This window comes from Suncus etruscus, chromosome 20 (genome assembly GCF_024139225.1).
Source record: "Suncus etruscus isolate mSunEtr1 chromosome 20, mSunEtr1.pri.cur, whole genome shotgun sequence".
NCBI classification, from domain to species: domain Eukaryota; kingdom Metazoa; phylum Chordata; class Mammalia; order Eulipotyphla; family Soricidae; genus Suncus; species Suncus etruscus.
In genome coordinates this window covers 4,798,448-4,816,859 of record NC_064867.1, presented here as the reverse complement: position 1 = coordinate 4,816,859, position 18,412 = coordinate 4,798,448, and positions in this window count along the sequence as shown.

Sequence of the window (18,412 nt, the reverse complement as noted above, 5' to 3'; positions counted from 1 at the left end):
ATCAACAGATTAAGTGGAATGAGTTAGAATAATGAATAACTTACAACACTTACTGAAGAAAATTTTGCTAAAAATTATTAAAGATAACATGAAGTCACATACAATGATCGAGTACAATATCTATCCTAGAATATTTTATATGATTCAATATTCAGGAACTAATGATTCTTGCGATCTCAGATTTCTTTTAGCTCAATAAGTAACTTTTTACAGCCATACACCAGGCTTATTATAAAAATTTCATTCCTCAATTAGACAGTTAAATGGATATTTTCTGGATTTATTAACATTTAAAGAAAGTATGAACAGAGAAACTTCTATCCACAAAGACATAAATAAGCCGAGGACCAAGGTATCCTGGACAAAACCTTTCTTTTCTATTTGGTTCAGAGGCTTGGTTGAAGCCATCTATGTTACTTTGAAACTGTCATTTTTTCCCCTTTCTTCCCTTTATGTCTTTACTTTTAAATTTAAAGTCAAACTTGGATTAAAATAACCAGACTAAACAAATGAATATCTTAGTGACCTTAGAAAGCAAACACTCATATCAAAGATAAATCAAACAATATAACTCTTCAAGTTAATGCAGAAGGTCTTTTCCTTCCTTCCGATGTAGGCATTCTAATCTTCAGTTCAGCATTTTCTGCAGTCACATAAAAGACAAATGAAAGAAATAAATAAACATGAGAAAAGAGAGACATTTTAGAATATTGGAAAGACATTCCGAAGAATGCTCTGCAGCAGTTATAAAAATTGAAATGCAATTGTTCGGTACACCTTTTATTTGTGATTTGCAGAGACAGTCCTGAAATCTAGGGATATGAAGATAAATAAAATAACTTTAGATTTATGTCCTTGACATTTGAATGGGGAAGACAGATAACAAAAAGCAACAAATGAGTAAGCAGAACAATGATAATTAATTATAGGGATGGCATTGTAAACAGAAGATGGAGAAACTAGAAGAGTCCTGTCCCAGGAAGTTCTTCCGGGCTCTGAGTGTTTTTTAGGCAGTCAAAAAAAAAAATGAATGGAAGAGGAATCTAGGCAGAAGAAATAGGCAAGCAAATGGAAAATCTAAATTTTGAACAAGAGTGGACTAAATGAAAGAATGATTAATTTAGAGCAGAAAAGAATAAGAGATAGGGCCTTAGAAGCATGGTCAGAGCATGAAATATATTTTCCTTGTATTGAGAAACAACAAAGAAAAGACAGTATTGTTTCTGTTTAAGACCATGTTAGAATGGAGAAAGGAGGGGCCGGAGAGATAGCATGGAGCTAAGGCATTTGCCTTCCATGCAGAAGAATGGTGGTTCGAATCCTGGCATCCCATATGGTTCCCTGAGCCTGGCAGGAGTGGCTTATGAGCACAGAGCCAGAAGTAACCCCTGAGCACTGCCTGGTGTGACCCAAAAACTAAAAAAAGAAATGGAGAAAGGAAACAATATTTAGGGGAACTCCTAGCAAATTTATGGAGAAATAAAATGATGGCAAGGTGTCGAGGTTGACAAAAAAGGTTTTATAAGTTATGTTTAATAAGAAAAAAAGAAAACACTTCTAGCATAATCCTAGCAATGCATAATAGTACTTTTGCTACTTAATCCATACAACATGAACGGTACTTGTATGAATATATGCAAATGCTCATTTATAAAATTATCAAGAGAGAAAAAGAAATCAGTGCATCAAACTAACTAGAAGTATAATTCTAGATAAATTGTGATGTAACACTTTTGTAAAAAATGAGGCATTCCTTTCAATGATTATCTCAAATACAAATTCTAAGTAATATAAAGCTTATTTAAGGATTTTTATAATAGAAATCTTAAGTCATTCTAACTACTGCTTTAAATAGAAAGGTTTGTAATAATCTACAATATATTATGTGATCTAAATCTAAAAATTTTAGCTTTATAATTATACTGTTAAATTACTTGATTTTAGAATAATTTTCAGAAATGATTAGATACACATTTACAGTAAAGATGAATGGGATATTAAGAATGTGTGAGAACATGAGACATTTATGACAGTTTGTGGAGAAATTTTGATCTAGAACTGCTGATGAAGACTACAAAGAGAGAAAATCTACTTTATGAGACAGAATGTACTAGATAAAAGAAAGTGCAACCGTGTTGTTATACTTTTTCATTAAAATCTTTATACTTCTCTCAACTAAAATGTGGCTGATAATTTCTACCTGGTAAGCAAGTGGTATGGAGTGAATAGAACCAAAGAGAGAGATATGACAACAGACAAGCCAGGGATGAGGCAGAGGGAGAGAATGAGGAATTAAAGTGGAGGGGGAAGAGAAGGAGGAGACAGAGGAGGAGGAGGAGGAGAAGGAGAAGCAGCAGCAGCAGCAGCAGCAGCAGCAGTAGTAGTAGTAGTAGTAGTAGTAGTAGTAGTAGTAGTAGTAGTAGTAGTAGTAGTAAGGGACCTAGAAGGAGAAGGAGGAGAAGGAGAAGAAGGAGAAGGAGGAGAAGAAGGAAGAAGAAGAAGAAGAAGAAGAAGAAGAAGAAGAAGAAGAAGAAGAAGAAGAAGAAGAAGAAGAAGAAGAAGAAGAAGAAGAAGAAGAAGAAGGAAGAAGAAGAAGGAAGAAGAGGAAGAAGAAGGAAGAAGAAGGAAGAAGAAGGAGGAAGAGGAGGAGGAAGAAGAAGAAAAGAAGAAGGAAGAAGGAGAAGGAAGAAGAAGAAGAAGAAGAAGAAGAAGAAGAAGAAGAATAAGAAGAAGAAGAAGAAGAAGAAGAAGAAGAAGAAGAAGAAGAAGAAGGAAGAAGAAGGAGGAGGAGGAAGAAGAAGAAGAAGAAGAAGAAGAAGAAGAAGAGGAAGGAGGAGGAAGAAGAAGAAGAAGGAAGAAGGAGAAGGAAGAAGAAGAAGAAGAAAGACCTAAGTGTGGTAGTATTATGTTTTTACAAGAGTCTATAGAATCTTTTACAAACTTCTCATGGTCAGGAGATGATGTTATTTCTCTCTAGTACAGTAAACTTTTGTTTACCTGAGCAAAATAATAGGGCATTTAATAATATTGATCTCAAGATATGGTAGATGGAAAGTAAATGAGTCTCTACAGTAAATAAGAACAAATTTTTTACAAAATAAATAAGAATTTACAAGTCTGTAGACCTAAACTGAGCCTAACAAGAAGAATGAGACAGAGGCACTGTGCTTTTCATTTGTGGGAAATAGGGAGAGAATTCCCAAGAAAGTAACTAATAATAACCAGTTTTTATCTACTTTTTGGTTATGCTGCAGTGTGACATTCATTATCACACTAAGCACCCTAAAACCTTGATTAAGGGGGAAAAATTGATTCTTGGGATTCTAGTGAATGTTTGGAATGTACCAATTGAAGGAGTGGTGATTTGATAGAAAATTACAGAATTATGGACTTATTGTCACAAGAAGCAATAGGATTTATCACCTTTAATAACATATCTTTTGGTTACATGTGGGTTACTTAAGGGTAGTTTAAATAGCTCGGAAAAAGTGCCACTTATGATTTGTTTGGACCGATGGTGCTAATTAAACCATCAGTAAATATGTCTATTGTTCTCACTGAACTATCATTCATTCCTGCTTTTTCCTAATATTCATCTGACTATACTAGTAAACTATAATTTTACATGTTTAGTCAATCCAAGTTGTCTTTTGGCATCTCATATTATTCCTTGATCCCCATCAGTAGTGAATCCCATGCATAGAGGCCAGGGGTAAGTCCTGAGCCATATTGGGGGTCCCTCTTCCCCCACTAAATAAAGAAAAGTTAAAAAATAAATGACCACTGTGGGGAGGTTCAAGTAATAAAATTACAACTGAGATTTATATGAAATTGTGGGAAGAGAGAAATCTATTAGATTTTGAACATGGAAGTTTCATTGAACCTTTCCTATTTCTTTGCACTGTTTCTTTATGTACCGTCTATAAATGAGCCCTTTTAGTATTTGTCTTTCTTCATCTATCTTGCTTTTCATAGTATAAAATCCTCCTGTTTCATCCACATTACAATAAAATACAATATTCTTATAAAGACTATTCTGTTGTGTGTGTGTATATATATATATAGCACAATTCATTTATCTACTCATCTTTTATTTGAAACTTGTGCATTTCCAAGTAGAGCTTTTTAAATTTACAAACAGTGCTGCAATGAACACAAGTACAAAGGTGCTAGTTTATGTGCTAATTTTAAGAACCAGAGGTGAATGAGTGGAAGTAACATTTGTTCTGAAAATAATTTTATTTTTGGTTCCCTAAAGAATATCACTGGCATTTTCTTAAATATACAATTAACACACATAAACACAGCCTAAGTGCCAAAACCCTTCACTATTGCCCCTCCTCTCCATTTCCTTTCCTGCCCTTAGCCCTTATTTAGAATTCACAATATTGAATTCAGGGTCAATGATTTGTTATTATTTGATTCAATATGTTTTATTCCCTTGTTTTATTATGTATCAGTCTTTATCTGACTTACTTTTCTTCTAAATGATACCTTTCAGTTATGTTCACATTTCATAAAACTGTAAAATATCTTCACTTCTTATAGCTATTAGAATGTAATTATATACAATATTGTAGTATTGCAATACACATATTGCATTTTTATGCTTTCTTTTATTGGCTAACTTGGATTACTTCTGTATTTGGCTATTGTATTAATGCCATAGTGAATATGGGTATGCATATATCTTTCTTGAATGAGTTTTTTGTTTGGTTTGGTTTTGGGGCCACATCCAGTGATGCTCAGGATTTACTCCTGGCTATCCACTCAGAAATTGCTCCTGGCTTGGGGAACCATATGGGACTGGGACACTGAGGATCAAACCAAGGTCCCTCTTCAACCAGCCTTGTGAAAGACAAAATCCCTACCGCTGCGCTTTCACTCTGGACACTTGAATGAGTATCTTTATTTTTAGGGGTAAGGTAGCCAGGGAGTGAAAATACTGAGGTGGATGGGAAATCTAGTCCATTGTTTATAGAAATATCCGTGATGAATTCCATAGATTCTTAACTATAAAGCTGAATAACAATGGATGAGAGGTTCTTTTTCACACCAACCATGTTTGTGGGAGGTTTTAATCAAGTTAAATTTATTAAAAAGGTTTGTCTGTGTGTGTGTGTGTGTGTGTGTGTGTGTGTGTGTTTGTGTGTGTGTGTGTGTGTGTATGGTGTTTTGAGCCACTTCTAGATTATCACAGGGCTTACTCTTGGCTCTGCACTTGAAGTTCCTCCTGGTGGGCTCAGAAGTCCCCTGTGAAGGAATAAAAGGATCCTGGGAATTGGCATTTCATATGATCCTCAAGACCAATGTCTGTGCTAACCCCGAAGGAAAAGTCATGTAAGCAGTTAGCTTATCCTTCCAGACAATTATCAGCCTTACTATTCATTATTGATTGTTGTCTTCCATTATAGTAAAATTCTAACTCCAGTCTTGTTTAAGAAATGTATCCAATTTTTAAAAATTTTTATTTTGATCATATTGGCTTACATATCTTTCACAGTAGTATTTTAGGTACATATTAAAATTGAATCAGGGGAATACCCATCACCAAATTTGTCCTCCCCCATCCCTGTTCCCTTCCTGCAACCCATATCCCCCACGAATCCCCCCCAGGCTGCTAGAATAGGTGGTCCCCTCTTCTTAATAGTAAGTCCCTAACTTACTATTAGTGATCATATATCTGTTTGATCCTGGTACCCACCCTTCCCCCCCCCTCTATTTGAGAGGCGAAGCTAGATAATTCAAGTTATGTGGTTTTGTTTGAAGGAAATAAAAGCAATAGGATGGGGTAAACAAAAGAAAATAAAAGAAAAATCAAATAAGCTAAAAATAGGCGGAGTCCTTCTAGAGGCTTTCAACCTCAGTTTGAGAGAGAACATGAAAGAAGGTAATTAGGTAATTGAAACACCAAAACAATACAGAAAGAAATATCAAATTAAATATTCAGTGAGCACTACAACAATAAAGACAAGCACCACACAATAGTCTTAGTCCTGAAATCAAACCATGCCAGAGTGCAAAAAGAGAAAGATAAGATAAAATAAAATAAAATTGGAGACATCAACTTCAATATCTACACCGAAATAAAGAAGTCAATAAATAAATAAATATATATGTGGATAATATGATTATTTTGTGGGTTTTTCCCCTTTTTCCCCCTGCATAGGCACAGTAACTATTGGGGATATTATAGAAGGAATTCCCTTGGCCTAAGAGACTCAGGGTTTCTCCACCCCTGAAGTATACTGTCATGGGATTAACTATAGACTCCTTGCATGATCATTTACTCTCCCCTCTGTGCTTTTGTGGTGTATGGAAGACTTCTGCTTTGTCATGTATGGTAAGATTAGACCTCTGTATCTAGAGACCTTGGTGTCTGTACAGCTCAAGGAATGGAGCTTATGATGAAGTCTCTCTTTGTGGTTCTAGCAGTTCTGCTTCTTCAGTGTCGTTTTCATCCATCTTCTATAGTTGGTAGTCTTGGTCATTATGCTGCTCCTAGGATGGAGCCTGAGATAGAGTCATTATGTTTCTGGAAGACCCGTTCAATTGCGAATGTCAGACCTCTAGAATTGGAGATCTTGTTTGTTGAACAGATTGTAGACCAAAAGCTAGACTAGAGCTTTTTGTTGTTGTTGTTGTTGTTGTTGTTGTTGTTGGTCCTGGGATGCATACTGTATATTCCTGGTTGTAACAACCAGTCATCTGTAGATAGCGATCTTGGCTTTTGCACAGATCAAAGTATAATATGTCTTCTGATTTTGTCTTATCGTTGGCTGGTGAGGAAGGACATCTTGCTCTTAGATCAAGTTGTTCCCATTTCCTCGTTGTCATACTGGTGCATGTTGGTGTCAGAGCAGTATTATGGATGCCCTGGAGGGGATTTGGTTCCTGAAGCTGTTGCGGAAAACTCTGTCATTTCTATGTCTGGGATCCAGGAGTCAAAGCTGGACTGTCGGTGCCTAATTCCCTGGGGTCTAAGTTGGTTCCATATGACATACTTTCAGGATAGGAGATGCCCCTGTGTTGTAAAAAAGTATGAGTTCTTATCCATAGTAGAGAAGAGCTTGTTTTACACATAGAAATTTCCCCTTTTTTAATATGCCTTTGCAGGAAGAAGTGGTGCTACATTATATTGCTGGTGGATTTGGGGGTGGAGAGAGAAGAAAACAGACAACAAAAACTAAAAATATATATGCTCACACATATCTAAAGAAAAAAGTTTCTTTAAAAAAAAAGATTAAGGGGCCGGGCGGTGGCGCTAAAGGTAAGGTGCCTGCCTTGCCTGCGCTAACCTTGGACGGACCGCGGTTCGATCCCCCGGTGTCCCATATGGTCCCCCAAGCCAGGAGCAACTTCTGAGCACATAGCCAGGAGTAACCCCTGAGCGTTACTGGGTGTGGCCCAAAAACCAAAAAAAAAAAAAAAAAAAAAGATTAAATAAAAGACATAATTAAAGGAATAAGGTGGGGCCAGGAGAGATAGCATGGAGGCAAGGCATCTGTCCTTCCTGCAGAAGGACGGTGGCTCACATCCCAGTATCCCACATGGTCCCCCTGTGCCCATCAGGGGCGACCTCTGAGCATAGAGCCAGGAGCACCCTCTGAGCACCGCCAGGTGTGACCCAAAGAAAGCAAAAAAACAAATCAAATCAAAAAACAAAAACTAAAACAAAATAAAATACAAAACAGACAAATGAACAAGAAAGAAAAAAAAGGCAAAGAAAAAGGGAGAAAGTGATACAGGAGATTATATTTGGGTAAAACAGGATAAGAGGTAGTGTTATATAGGTCTATATTTATGATGAAAGTATAGGGTTCCTCATTGTCTTTTGAGATTTCCTTGTGGGTTGTGGGTTCCAGGCAGGGAGGTCTTGGGTAGAGTTCTTACAGTGGGGATCCTTTTGGAGCTAGGTCCGATATCAAGCCACAGTCCACATTAGGGAGAGGTGTTTAGGAGGGCCACACTGCATGAGTCTTTCAGGGTGTTGGTTGTATTTTCTTGCTGGGAACGAGGTGTGAGTTTGTGTGGGTGTCTCTTCACTTGGGTACTGGGTATTGGATCGTTGGGGTAGGAGGTTGGTCTTGATGCCTTGTGCCGACCCAGGAAACCTCCAAGAAATGTATCTAGTTTTAAAATTTTTTTCTAATCAAATATATTCACTCTGAATTTCATTTACCAGATTATTTCATTTTAGGTTATTTCATACAAGTTAATATATACTTGCCCTCCTCATGTCATAACATGTAAAAATGAGAACTTACATGATGCAGAAAGGGAAGGAAGAGTTCTGTTCTTGGCCTAGTATGATCTTCCTGATCTGTCTCTTAGGCACCTATCATTGACACATAACATTGACCACGTAATAAATTATGGGTTTTTTTTTTGTTCTATTACATCATTTAGGTAGTTTGCAACTACCATTCCACACATTGGTGCTAATCCAAAGATGTAAAAATGGTAGCATCTCTGTTCTAATACATTAATGCTTAATTAACTAATTCATAATTTTAATATCAATATTTATGATATTAATATAATTAATGTTATATTAATATATTATTAATAATAAATTAACATTTATTAATATTAAAATTAATAATTAATATTGATCAACTCCTTCCTCAGGACCCCTTTTCTGCAAGAAATTTAAATTTCACTTTAAGCCACTTCAATATCCCCAATTCAAAAATTGTCCCATTTTCTCTCTCTAAACTGGACAATCAAAATTCAATACAACCATTGTCAATCATTCTTTCAAAACACAACCCTGAATTATTCCTTGTTGGTGGAAATGGGCAGATACTAACAACTGTTAGTATTTTTAATGACTTTCTTTGCTACATAACCAATATTTTATACACTCATTGTGTCATAATCATCTTGGGTTTCTTCCTATTATACAATCCTTGAAGGCATGACAATTTTCACTATCTTTTTTTGTCCTATCCTCAGTTCCTGGAACAATTGAATATTCAAATCCTGGTTAAAAAGAATAACGCGGCCAGTTCTTCTGTTTCTCTTCAGCTGGTATGTTGGGGGCTCTGGGTAAGACAGCTAGCCATAGGCCCACTGGGATGACCACTTAGTCCAGGGGACTGAGATCCCCCACTCCAGAGTGGGCTTCAGGGCCACACCTGGTAAATCGGGCCCTGGGGGGAGGGTGGGGGAGAGAGATTCCTCCCCTATGCATCCACAAACTACAGAGGCAGGGGCTTCACCCAGAAGATTCCACATGCCAGTTCTTTTGTTTCTCTTCAGCTGGTATGTTGGGGGCTCTGGCAGGACAACTAGCCTGGGGGGAAGGTGGGAGAGAGAAATTCTTCCCCTATGCATACTGGACCCCATTCAGGAGTTCTTTTCTTCCTAGTATTCATTTTCAAAAGAGCGTGAACATTTTTTAACAACACCCAAAAATATTCTTAATTCTCGACTGTTTCTAGAAAAAAATAATTGAATTCCCTAGATTTGAAGGATAATATTCAAATAGGTCTCTAAAATCAGTGTATATGTAGACGTGACTTCCTATACAGTGGTCCTGCAAAGCCTAATCCATAAACAATTCATCTATACAATCTATATAGCCCCTCCGATATATTTCCCCTCCTCCAAACCAGATTCCCTTCTACTCCCTCATCTCCCAATCCAGATTCGTTATCTTCCCCTTAATTAACCCTCTTTACTCTCAGTTCTTTAATTTGGTAGGCACCAAGACCAACTTCTTGCCCCAACAGATTCTGCCCTTTCGTGCACCCCTACAAAGCTCATTATTACTTCTTAACTCTCTCACCCCCAGTCATCAGTACCCCACATTTACCCTTTTTAACTTCAGTACTACACAGTTCTAATCACACACCAAAGTCGTGCATTGGATTTAACAACCCCCAACTGTTTCAAAATACATAAAATGAACACACATGTCTTTTGATTATTTTATCTGTATTTTCTTTAACAGCTATAACTCTTTCTAAATATTATTTTACCATGACGATTCTACCCACTTTTTATCTTGTCTTCTCTTTGTGAGCTGTTCAATAAGGAATGTTGGTGGAAGAATCCCTCAGTTTAATGCTTATGATTGACATGTCATGGGGATTGTTGGACTTTCTCTTATGACCCCCATATGCGCTGATAACGCCATGTGGCATTGTTTTTTGTTTGCATAGGCACATTAAAATGGGAAAATACTATACATACAAATAAGTTCTTATCTAATAGAGATTGGAACACACAAATCTCGTAGTGCAATGGGACCTTACACCCTGAACATTGATATAATGACCTGGCGTTATTATATATATATATATATATATATATATATATATATATATATATAATATAAGTATTGCTTCCAGGTGTTATATATATATAAGTATTGCTTCCAGGTGTTATTATATATATATATATATATATATATATATATATATATATATAACACCTGGAAGCAATACTCTACCAGGGAAGACCCTACAATGGCTCTGACATCGACCTGCTCAAAAGAGACTTCCCTTAACATTAAGAAGACTTGACAACAACAACGACCTGCTTACAGGACAGGGTTTTCTGCATTCCCCTTTAATTGTGGGGTGTAATGAGAGGACGCTCTGAACCACCCTGACTGCAATATAGGATATGCAGATTCCAGGATCTTTAATACAGAAACATGATACCAACAACAGAGACTGTGTGAAAAATAAAAGTGTATTGGCACTACAGACAATGACTTAGACTGGACAAACTAGTTTGCCTGGAGTCTAGAGTTGATCTTATGCCAGGAAACTTCAGGGGTAGGGTCTCCTTGTATTTAGGCCAAGGCTTTTCCTTTCTATGTCCCTCATATTTTGGTGGGCCTATTCAAATAATAATTGCCACTCTAGCACCGTTTTTACTGTGCTCCTTTGACTCTAATCTTTAAGAAAAACAACCCACTTAAACTTTTGAGGTTAACTTAAACTAATATGCATGTGCATGGAAATGTAAAAAAGTACTTTGCCTTCAATGTTTAAGGAGTTACATAAGTTTTATGTCTTTAGATTGCTTTGTGTGCTGCTAAGAAATATTATGTACTATAGTCTGGGGACTTGAGGGACAAAGTAATTGTACATGGGTTCTGTTTTATTTTTGTTAATGTTCTTGGGCTGAAAGTTTAAAGTTAAGATATCTATGCTGAGTGAAATAAGTAAGAGAGAGAGAAATAAGCAGAATGGTCTCACTCATCTATGGGTTTTAAGAAAAATGAAAGACATTCTTGCAATAATAACTTTCAGACACAAAAGAGAAAAGAGCTGGAAGTTACAGCTCACCTCATGAAGCTCACCACAAACAGGGATGAGTTAGTTAGAGAAATAACTATGTTTTGAACTATCCTAATAATGAGAATATATGAGAGAAATAAAAAGCCTGTCTAGTGTACAGGTGGGGGTTGGGTGGGGAGGAGGTAGATTTGGGATATTGGTGATGTGGTGATGGGAATGTTGCACTGGTGATGGGTGGTGTTCTTTACATGACTGAAGCCCAAACACAATCATGTATGTAATAAAGTTGTTTAAATAAAAAAAAAGATATCAGCAATGGAACTACTGAGAATTCATTTTATGGGTGATTGTCCTTCCACTGTAACTTTACCTTTTCCTCTTTCTTTGCATCTTTGTTCTCATAATTAAAAATAAAAAATTAAAAAAAGAATAACGCAAAAATACATTTTAATAGACTCAACTTTATTTTGTTCAATTCCTAAGCAAATTTCTGCATTGATAGGATTATAGCATTTCAAACCAAGATTTTCAAATACTTTTTAATAATTAAATTGTGAGGAGCAATTTAAAGCTTGCATAGTTTTCTCTCAAATAGTCTCTAGAGACAACTAGTGTTCACTGGAGTTCAGAGATTTCATTATGAGTTTATTTTCCTTTCTTTAGTGTAAGATATATTGGCTAAAATGAGGAGAAAGGAAAGGGGAACACAAATTAAATAGGTGGATATTGAAAGCAACCAATACCAAGCATGTTATTAAATTAGAATTTTCAAACCTATCCTGGCCCAGCTCAACTTCAGTGTTCTGAATAAAATTAAACAAGTGGGGCATAGGTATAACATGGTCTGTTATGACCAAGATTCTGAGAACCTCAATTATTGAGAACATTTTCACAAGTTTATTGTGTATTTTGTGATTCATTTTTCTTTTTCAATAACAGGATCATAAACTGTTGTCTCAATAAAAAAGGATAAAAATAACTTTATACTTTGCACCTGTCTAGCATTATAGGAATTTAATCCAAAGGAGCATTTGTATTGCCTAAATTAGAGTTTAATAAAGTAAGTCTGGAGCCTTTCCTATTTATAGAATCTGAAAAGACTTCAGGCATATCATTGTGTTCATGTCAGTCAGATGTAACTTTCTACACTTATCTGCTCTCTGTTCCCATTCCATACTTCTCATGATGAATTTTGCAGGGACATCTATGTACTGCAGGAAATCATTCCTTTATTATAATATTAATCACCCAAACTAAAATAATTAAATATAAAACGTGTCTCTCACAATGACAGGTTGAGGTGAAATGGAAACTGAGGCGCCTGATGATGTAAAGTAGACAAAGGTAGTGGGATTAGAGTGGGAAAATTTCCTGAAATGAAGACAGAACAAAATAAAGGTAAAAAGGAAAGAAAGAAAGAAAGAAAGAAAGAAAGAAAGAAAGAAAGAAAGAAAGAAAGAAAGAAAGAAAGAAAGAAAGAAAGAAAGAAAGAAAGAAAGAAAGAAAGAAAGAAAGAAAGAAAGAAAGAAAGAAAGAAAGAAAGAAAGAAAGAAAGAAAGAAAGAAAGAAAGAAAGAAAGAAAGAAGAAAGGAAGGAAGGAAGGAAGGAAGGAAGGAAGGAAGGAAGGAAGGAAGGAAGGAAGGAAGGAAGGAGGAAGGAAGGAAGGAAGGAAGAAGAAAGAAAGAAAGAAAGAAAGAAAGAAAGAAGAAAGAAAGAAAGAAAGAAAGAAAGAAAGAAAGAAAGGAAGAAAGGAAGAAAGGAAGAAAGAAGAAGAAAGAAAGAAAGAAAGAAAGAAAGAAAGAAAGAAAGAAAGAAAGAAAGAAAGAAAGAAAGAAAGAAAGAAAGAAAGAAAGAAAGAAAGAAAGAAAGAAAGAAAGAAAGAAAGAAAGAAAGAAAGAAAGAAAGAAAGAAAGAAGAGGGGGAAGAAAATAAAGGAGAAAGGAAAGAAGAGAAGAAAGGTAATAGATTGAACTGGTAATAACAGTAGAATTACTGTTATTATGTAATCTGGGCAAATAGATTTTAAGTAGATTTGTCTTACATTCCAATAATAGTATGTATCTATCTCATGTATGTATATTTAGTAGCATAGGCTGAAGTTGTGGGTGTAAAGATAATTTAGTTTCCTCGAGCTGAATATGTTCTCTCAATACTCCCAATATAATTTTTTGTTCTCCTTCTCCAAGCCCTATACTCAGAAAGAAACCTTCCTGGTACTTATCTGCCTTCTCATTCAAAAACCATGTGGATACATTAGCATGCATGTGAAGATATTCCATTTTTTATGCCTGGTTCCAGGCAGGTGGGCTGTAGCACTTCTTTCTCTCAGACAAAATATAGCCTCAAAACTCAGTCAGGAGCCTGAGCAGTGGTGCAAAGGCGTTTGCCTTGCGCGGACTAACCTAGGTCAGACCGCAGTTCAATCTCCCAGTGTCCAATATGGTACCCCAGACCAGGAGTGATTTCTGAGCGCATAGCCAGGAGTAATCCCTGAGCATCACCAGGTGTGACCCCAAACAAAACAAAACAAAAAAAAAAAAAAAACCTCAGTCAACTCAATGGAGTAAGCTGTCTTCAGGCTTTGTTTCTTTTAATTATACCAAATAAACCTGCATAGTTAGGAAAATAATCTTAGAGGCAAAAGTATTAGTAGCCAGCTTTTATATAATTAGTTCAATTGGTCACTTTTTAAGTAAAGGGGGACATGAAACTCTAACATTCTATCTCACAAAATGCCAAGAACAATGGAGAGACTACCAAGGTCACTTATGAATAGTGAGAGAAATCTAGGCAAATATCTATGGCCTTTAAAAATCCTGATTCTGGTTAGAAGAGGACCTAAAATCACTTACTGATTTAGCAACAGAAATCAAGGAGGCACTAGCTGATGCTATTAAGTAATCAATAGATGAACCATTCAACCAACTCAAAGAATAACTCTTTTAAAAAGAGAGATACAGGGGCCAGAGCAATGGAGCAGTGGTAGGGCATTTTCCTCACTCATGGCTGACCCAGGACAGACTTGGGTTAGATCTCTGTCATCTCATATGTTTCCCCAAACCATGAGCAATTTCTGAGTGCATAGCCAGGAGTAATCCCTGAGCATCACTGGGTGTAGCCAAACAAACAAACAAAATAGATGCAAATGAAATTAAAAGAACTAGAGAACATTTTAGCAAGCCATAGTAGCGAAATCACACAGAGGAAGAACATATAGGAGAACTTGAAGACAAATTACAAAGCAGCATTAATAAAGAGCCAGAAAAGAAAAGAGAAAGTGATAGAACAAAATGTAAGGGTCCAAAGCGATAGCACTACTATAGGGCATTTGCCTTGCATGTGGCCAATCTAGGACATACCTGTGCTCAATCCCCAGCATCCCATATGGTTCCCCAAGCCTGCAAGGAGCAATTTCTGAGCACAGAGTAAGGAGTAACCCCTGAGCGCCACCAGGTATTTCCTAAAACACAAAACAACAACAAAAAAGAATAAAATGTAAGGTTCTTAATGAACAAACTTTAAAGCTCTTAAGTTTTTTTTTCTTATAAGATTTTTTTCTTTTAAGGCTTATTGGGTGTGGCCAAAACAAAAACAACAAAAATACAAGGTTCTAAATAAAAAATAAATACTATTTGGGAATAGTGGTAACTAGCTGAGAGATAATAATAGAACCTCTGGAAAGAAGCCACTGCATAAATCCAAGAGGCCAAGAGAGTACCAAACAAAATTGACTCATACAAAATGACACCAAGACTTATTAGTAATCAAAATGGTAAGACTAAAGAGAGAGATAGAGATGTATTTCTTAAAGCAATAAGGGAGAACATCCAAAAACCCAAAGGAAAGATTTTAAGAATCATCCCTCATCTCTCATATGCAAGAAAAGAGTGGAATGACCTATTCAAACTATTGAATAAAAGAAATTTTCAACTTGCTTCGGCTACCCAGGAAACTCTCATTTATATGGGAGGGAGGAAAAAAATATTCTCAGACCAAAATAAAATGCAAAATTCTCCATAACTAAATGACTGTAAATGATGTACTGAATGATCATTTACATGAACCAAATAATAATTATATAATTATAATAGCAACAACCCTATAAAGGCACAACAGCCCTTTCTGTCAATAGTGTCGATGAATGTCATAGACTAAACTCTCCCATAAAAAAGCAATAGATCAGAGAAAGCATTTAACAAGATCAACAACACCTATTTATGCTTAAAATTCTACACAAAAAATGTAAAAGATGTGAATGGAACATTCATCAAGATTGTAACAGCTATCTAAATCCCATAGCTAATATTATTTTAATGATGAAAAACTGTAAGAGTGCCCACTGAGGTCAGGCACAGGGTAAGGATGTCCATTGTCTCGACTCTTCTTCAACATTACAGTAGAAGTCCTAGCAATAGCAATTAGGCAAGAGAAGGAAATAAAAGGGATCCCAATTAGAAAACAATAGTCAATCATTTATTTGCAGATGACATAATGATATATATATGAAATACCCTAAAGAGCCCACAAAAAAGCTCCTAGAAACAGTGAACCAATTCATCAAGGTGGCTGGCTGCAAAGTGGCCAGCTACATAGTCAGTACAATAAACTTGCTTGCACTCCTTTAGTAAAAATAAATAAATAAATAAATAAATAAATAAATAAATAAATAAATAATAAATCAGAAGAAAATAGATCAAAATGTTTATTCTATTTAAAATAGTGTCAAAAGCCATCAAGTACCTGGGAATCAACTTAAGAAAAGAGATGAGACACTTAAGAAATAATTGCTCATGTGTGGGAAAAATCAATCTTACCAAAATGACCATCTTATTTAAACTACTATATAAATACAATGAAAACCCTATTCAAATTGAGACAATGTTCTTAAGAACTTAGAACAGTCAATTATAAAGTTTGTGTAGAACCATAAAAGACCCAGGGTAGCTAAAATCATACTCGAGAGTCAACAACAATGAAATAATGAAACCAAAATTTTAACAACCAAATTTAAAATGATGCCAATTATTATGGCACTGGATGGGGGTCAGTGGCGTGGGATGGACTCTAGGAACATTGTTGAGCAAGATTAACACTGTTGGTGTGATTGGTCCTGAAACTTGTATGTCTAAATCCCATCTATGAGTAACTTTGTAAATCACAATGATTTAAATAAAAAAAATTAAAGGGAACTTTAAAAAATATTATTTAGTAAATCACTTTAAAACATGGAATAGTGTAGATAATCGAAGTAAAAAATTGGTGTCGCGTTATTAAATCATTATTCATGGTCATAGAATTTCCTCATCTATCTTTTACCTACTCATTTTTTTACAATTAAAAATACATAGGAAACATCTCAGGGCATATGAGAGTGAGGTGATAGTTAAGATATTTATGATAACATCCTCATATTGGTGCCTACAACTGAAAACTATAACTAGTTGACAGGATTATGCTTTTCAGGAAGTAGAAACTGATTTTTTATTTGAGTAACAAATGAATTATTCTGAATGGTCATGCCTTTAAAAAGTGCACAAGGTGAGTTGGGGCCAAATAATATTTGGGAAGGGGTTCAAGAAATACTGTTCTCAGGAGTGCTCAAGGCTTACACTTGATCTGAACCCAGGAATCATTCATTCTCTTGGCTTACAGAAATTTATGGGTACCCAGGATTGAACTTGGGTGGGTTACATAAAAAGCAAACATCTTCCCTGCTGTACTCTCTCTCCAGCAAAGAATAACTTTATACATTTTAGTAATTAATAGATTCCAAATATTTTCACTACAGTAGTGAGCACAGATATGCACAAAAAGTAACGTCTATATTTTATATATTATATATATATATTTTATATTTATATGAAGAACCTATTGGATATTTATATTTGTACTTTCTCATGGTGATTTTTGCAAAATAAAAACAGAATACTAATAAATCTCTCTGCTTTCTCTACTTTGAATGATTTGTGAATATATGAGTCCTTCTCACCTTCACACTCAAAAAAATAAAAAAGATTTGCTGTCTTGCAGTATGTTCAGTAGTTCAGTAATATTAATTCAAAAGGTGCAATAAAGTAAAAATTATAGATACTTCATTTTAAACAAGTCACATTGGGAAAATGTTTGTATTGTAGGGCATTAGAAATGTGGTATATGATGTTTCCTGCATCAGAAGCAGACACATATGTTTAGTTCATTCTTTATAAAACAAGACTCAAAAATATAGTCAAAGATATTTACATAACTATATGCTACTCACACACAACCCTCTTAGTTTGCAAGCTAAGTATTTTTTCTATAAACTTTCACATACTTCCACATTGCTATATTATTTTTAAATGTTTAAAACACATCACCTTTTGTCTGCATGATTAGAGTGTAGCTTTTTATTCAGTTGTCTGGGCCTAATACAGGGTGTATTTTGTGCTAAATGTTAACTCAAAAAAGTATGTCTGTGTCAGTTGACATATTTATTGAATCAAATTGTTGTAAAAGGTATAATTCCTCTGTATTCAAAAGATTTCCATACCAGGCAGAATTCTTAAAGACATTAGACATAAGGGAATACCCTAGAATCTGGAATTACAAGATGACAGACCACATGCCCCAAAATGGATACCAGCTAGAAGTAAACATTTAATTATCTAAAACTCTCTGCTCATATTTCTAAAATTTATTCAGTTATTTTAGGTTCTAGAGATGCTTCTTTTTATTTATTGGTTCCTTGTATCAAACCAAAAGCCCTATATATTCAAACTATATGTTCTACTAGAAGTGTACACCATGGACTCAAGGTGAATTATTTTTTTTAATTTTTTAAATATTTTTCTTTATTTAACATCTTGATTACAAATATGATTGTGATTAGGCTTCAGTCATCTAAAGAACACTCCCCTTCACCAGTGCAACATTCCCACCACCAATGTTCCAAATCTCCCTCCATCCCACTCCACCACCACTCTAGTCAGGCATTCCAGTTCCCTCATTCATTCACATGATTATGGTAGCTTTCAGTGTAGTTATGTCTATAACTTCACTCAGCACTCTTAGGAGTGAGCTTCATGAAGTGAGCTAGAAGTTCCAGCCCTCCTCTCATTGTCTCTGAGTATTGTTGCAAAAATGACTTTTATTTTTCTTAAAACCCATAGATGAGT